The sequence below is a fragment of the Oryctolagus cuniculus genome, chromosome 17 (assembly GCF_051225735.1).
Source record: "Oryctolagus cuniculus isolate XC-2025 breed Fujian yellow rabbit chromosome 17, ASM5122573v1, whole genome shotgun sequence".
Lineage (NCBI taxonomy): Eukaryota > Metazoa > Chordata > Mammalia > Lagomorpha > Leporidae > Oryctolagus > Oryctolagus cuniculus.
This window is the reverse complement of record NC_142883.1, coordinates 29,857,797-29,863,796: the sequence shown is the minus strand read 5'-3', so window position 1 is coordinate 29,863,796 and position 6,000 is coordinate 29,857,797.

Here is a 6,000-nt window from a genome sequence, read left to right as displayed (position 1 = left end):
CAATTTGTTGCACATAGCTATTTGTAGTAATTCCTAATGACTATTCGTTTTTCTGTGTTATCAATGATAACATTTCTTTTTTCACCTCTGATTTTATTAATTTGGGTTGTATTGTTCTGTTCTGTTAGTTGGACCAATGTTTTTCAATTTTTTTTTTTTTTCAAAAAACAAGTCCTTCATTTTGTGGATCTTTTGTATAGTTTTTTAAATTTCTAATTTGTTCTTTAATTTTTATTATTTCTTCCTATTAATTTTGGATTTAGTTTTCCTCTTGTTTTTCTTGGTCCTTGAGATGCATTGTTAGACCATTCATTTGATACCTTTCCAATTTTTTGATGAAGTCATTTATTGCTATAAACTTTCCTCTTCATATTCCTTTTTCTGTTTCCCATAAATTTTTGATATGTTGTATTTTCATTTTAATTTTCTTTTAGGAATTTTTAAATTTCTCTTTTGATTTCTTCTATGCTGCACTGTTTATTCATAAGCATATTGTTCAGTCTCCATATGTTTGTATATTTTCTAGTTTCTTTTTTTTGTTAATTTGCCATCCTTATTCCTTTGTTGTCAGAAAAGATACATGATATTTAAGTTTTTAAAAGTGTGTTGAGATATTTTTATGGACTAGTACATAGTGCACCTTAGAGAACATTCCATGAACTAAGGAAAAGAATCTGTATCCTGCAGTTGTAGGATGAAATTTTCTATAGATATTTACTAGGTCCATTTGATCTATAGTGCAGATTAGCTTTGTTCATTCTTTGTTGATTTTCTTTTTCTCTGGTTGATCTGTTCATTGGTGAAACTGGGATGTTGAAGTACCCTATTATATTGTATTGAAGCTTATGTCTTTGTTTATACCCCTTAACATTTGTTTTATAACCTGAATGCCCTAGCACTGGGTACATATACATTTTCTATAATCGCAAGTTTTTGGTGAATTGATCCCTTAATTATTACATGATGATCTTATTGTCTTTTAGGCTTTTTTTTTTTTTGGCTTAAAGTTTACTTTGATATAAATATTGCTACTCCTGCCTGCTTTAGATTTTCATTTACATGCAATATCTTTTTCTATCCTTTCACATTCCATTTTTATGTAGTTTTATTGATGAAGTGTGTATCTTGTAGGCAGCATATAGACAGGCCTTGTTTTTTAAGCTATTCAGCTAGTCTGTAGTTTTAATTGGAAAATTCAGTGTATTTACATTCAATGTTATTACTAATAAGAAATGATTTGGTCTTCCCATTTTTCCTTAGATACTCCTATTGTTAGAAAGTTACATATGCTGGTGAGGGTGTGGAGAAAGGAGAACTTTTTTTTTTTTTTTAATTTATTTTATTTTTATTTGAAAGAGAGTTACAAAGAAAGGTAGACAGGGAGAGAGAGGTCTTTCATCAGCTGATTCACTCCCCAAATGGCTGCAATGGCTGGAGCTGAGCTGATCCAAAGCCAGGAGCCAGGAGCCAGGAACTTCCTCCAAATCTCCCACCTGGGTGCAGGAGCCCAAGGACTTGGGCCATCTTCCACTGCTTCCACAGGCCGTAGTGGAGAGCTGGATCGGAAGTGGAGCAGCTGAGACTCGAGTTAGTGCCTCTGTGGAAAGCTGGCACTGTAAACTGGGGACTTAACCTGCTGTGCCATGCAGCATCAACCCCAAGGAGAAGTCTTATACACCATTTCATGGACTGTGAATTAGTACAGCTACAGGACAACAGTATGAAGATATCTTTAAAAAAAAATGAGAAGTAGAACTGCCATATGACTCAGAAATCCCATTACTGGAATTTTCCAAAGATAATGAAATCATTATAATGAGGAGATAGTTGTTCCAACTTTTTTTTTTTAAAGATTTATTTACTTATTTGAAAAGCAGAGTTACATAGAAAGAGAGAGGATAAGACAAAGATATCTTGCATTCTTTGGTTCACTCCCCAGATGGCCACATTGAGTAGCAGGGGCCCAAGCATTTGGGCCATCTTGACTGCTTTTCCCAAGACATTCAAGGAGCTGGATTGAAAGTAGAGCAGCCAGGACATAAACTGGTGCCATATGTGATGCATTGAAGGCTAGGGTTTTACCCACTATACCACAACCCTGTCCCCCAACATTTCTTTAAAGATTTATTTACTTATTTGAAAGGCAGAGTTACAGAGAAGCAGAGGCAGAGAAAGAGAGAGGTATCCGATCCACTTGTTCACTCCCCAAATGGCCACAATGGTGGAACTGAGCTGATCCGAAGCCAGGAGCCAGGAGCCCCCTTGGTCTCCCACATGCAGGGACGCAAGGACCCAGGCCATTCTCTGCTGCTCTTCCTGGCACATCAGCAGGGATTTGGATCGGAAGCAAAGCATCTGGACTCAAACCAGCATCCCATGTGGATGCTGGCACTGCGGGTGGTGCCTCCACCTGCCATGCCACAGCACTGGTCCCAAATATTTATTTATTTATTTGAAAGGCAGAGTTACAGAGAGAGAAGAAGAGACAGATAAAGAGATCATATCAATTGATTTTCTACCTGCTGATTCACTCCCCAAATCACCACAATGGCCAAGCCTGGGTCTGGCTGAAGCCAGGAGCTTCATCTGGATCTTCCATTTGGGTGCAAGGCCCAAGTACTTGAGTCTTGTTCTGCTACCTTCCCATACAGATTAGCAGGGAGCTGGATCTGAAGTGGAACAGCCAGGACTTGAACAGGCACCCACATGGGATGCCAGTGTCATAGCTGGTGGCTTAACCTGTTACATCACAGCAATGCTGACCCCTGTTGCACCATTTTAATGCAGCACTAGTCATAATGGTCAAGATATGGAATCAACTAGGGTGTCCATCAGATGAATGGATAAAGAAAATATGATAACTGATATACACACAATGGAAAAGTATTTAACTATGAGAAGAATATCCTTTAATTTTGCAGCAAAATGGGTGGAACTAGAGAACACTATATTAGGTGAAATAATGCAGACACACAGAAACCAATACTGATGCTTTCCTACATATGTGGAAGTTTAAAAAAACTCACTCTGAACACTGAATGGTGCTAACTAGAGGCTGGAAGGAATGGGGAAGGATAGAAGGACCTTGGATAATGGATAAAGGAGTACATTCTTAGTATTACACAATAGGTTGGAGAGACTGTAGTTAATAACCTAGTACCTGTTTTATGAAAAAAAAAAAGGTTCTATCTTCCAATTATAAAATAACATGAAATAACAGAAAATGTTGATCACCTCGATTTGTTCTAGACACAATATGTACATGTATTGAATTGTCACAAGATACAAGTATTTATAATTATTGTTAATAAAGATTAAATATTTTCCATCATTGGATCTAACTACCCTACTCCTAAGTCAGTACTAAGGGAAATGAAACACATTCCCAAACATAGATTGTACATGAACACCTATGAAATTTGTATTTTTAATATCTTAAACATGGAATACACAAAAATACTCATCAATAGGTCAATGAACAAACTGTGTCCATATATACTGAGTAATTGGACTCAGTAATAAGAAGTAAAATGGTTTACGGATAAATCTGAGGTTAAGAATCAATATTAAAATAATTTTGCTTAGTGAGTTAAAAGCAGAAGAAATAGCATTCGTATTTTGTTTCCCTTTATGGAAAATTCTTTAAAATGAAGATACAGGGTTGCCTGAGGAGGGGTCCTGGTAAGTACAATAGATAGAATATATAAAATGATACAAGGAAGCTTTGGAAATGATGGATTTGTCCAGTATCTTGATGATGGGATTAGTTCTAGGGAAGCTAATTTCTCAAACTGTAGACTTTAAATATGTGCAGTTATTGTATGCCAATGCTACATTCAGAAAGCTGTAAAGAATAAATTATTCTTACAAACAGAATATTAAAGATGATACTGAAGTTTAGGCAAGTATTGTCACTTTAGGTACTTACCAGAATATCTCTCCATTGTAAGGTCCCTCTAACAATTTTCCCTAAGCCATATGCATTCCTACAATTAGATTTATTTTTAAAATTTTTTTTCTTTTTACTTTTATTTAATAAATATAATTTTTGAAAATACAACTTTTGGATCACAGTAGTTAATAGATTTAAATAACACCTACAACATTTTCACTTGTAGGCACAAAAAAAGTAGTTGATGAATGACTAGACAGAAAAAAGTTTTGTGTATCTTATGGTACATGTATATGTGGGCAAAAAGTTAAAAGTTCATGGAAAAATTGAATTAAAAGATAAGTTTATTCTGGCACAAAAAATCTTTTAAATCTGCATTTTTTATAATATCCATTTTGCATGAACTCTTTTGGGAATTCCTTTGTATTGGTTTTTATATAAAAAGATTGCTAAAATGAAAGCTGTAGTTTTCCCCATACTTGGTAACTACCTAGAGTATCCATGTGTGTGTGTGTGTGTGTGTGTGTGAATTCATAATATATATATATATTTCCCCCTTCTGGTAGTCCCTCAACAGGATTTTGGATTTTTATTCTGCAATGCACTTTCTTATTTGTTTAGTCCTGGGTGTATCTCTGTGACTTATGTTTAACATGAAGAGTTTTGTTTCAACAATTCGAGGTTATTGGGCAATCTTGTGTTGCTGGTATAGGTTTGTGTCTCAGCTGCTAGAAAGAAGCAAATACTCACTTGGGTTTCTCATGATAAATAATTTATGTTTTGTCTTCATGTAAACTCTAGAGAACCAAAGGAATTTTAAAGACTGTTTTTCTTGCTTTCCAACTTATTTCCCTTGTGGCTCTGGCATAAGGAACATGTCTTTTGGAAATTTCAGTCTGCTGAGAAAAGGTATGAGTCAGTTTTTAGAGAAAAGTGAAATATACTCAAGTGGCAACAGAGTAGCATGAAATAGCTGTAGTTTCAATTTCATAGATACTACTTTCTCAAAATGCTGTGATTCTTTTTTCAAAATATTTAGTAAGCAATTATTTACATAGGACATTGTGCTGTTTGCCATGGATATGCAAAGGCATGGGACTCTTTTTCATTGCTCTGGAAGACACACAGTCCAGTGCAGTTGGTTAAGTGAGAAAATGAGTTGGCATGGTAGAGTCAGACCAGCTTAAATTTTCAGGTGAGAAATCTGGGTTTGAAAACCCGAATATTTCTGTCATTAGAAAAACCCAAGGCTTCCTGTTCTAGAATAAATGCCGTGGAAACATCCAGAAAATGATTTGAGCAGTCAGCAGAAAGGAATAGAATTCAGATGGTCAAGCTTAGAAATTAAGATAGTGTCATTACCAAAACCCAGACCCCCCAAACAGCTAGGAATTACACGTTTTATAAGGCTTGCTTCTAAGGAAGTTATATACATTTATCAAGTTTCAAGGAAATTCCAGGAATGGTTACACACACTCAAAAGTGCACAGGCATGCGTGCCTACTTATCATGTACGTCACATGTATTCCATGTTTCGATGTGAGTGAAGACTTAATCTTACAGTGAGGGAATTTTTAACTTCCTGCATCAGGAAGGCGAAGTGGAGGACAAAACTGATTCTTGAACATGTAATCCTTAAACAGGTTGCAGTAGGGACAGGGCCATTGGTTTCTTAAAAGGGAAGTTCACCAGGGGAATGTGTCTTCATCCCCTTAGTTGTGATTTACATCCACCTGCAAGGGCATCTGCTTGATTTTAACTAGAATTAAACCAGGTGTGGTTGTTTTCTTTGACAGGGGAGATATTATTGCTTTTTAGGGTAAATCTGCATTTGAAGGAAAATGATACTCAGCACTTAGACTGACCCATTGTTAAGACTGGCATCCTTTCCTAGAGCGGTTTGCTGTCAGGATTCCTTTAGGGCACCATCAGATGGGGAGTAAAGTACAATTAATGAGTAAGTTCCAGTCTTTGACTACACCTTGGAAATTTGTAGTATACACTGAGTAGATTTGTTGTAAAAGGTATGCTAAATATTAAACCTTTGGAGCATTTCTGTTGGTCAGAGAATAGACTAAGGCAATTTCAAATTGTTGGTTGCCTGCATG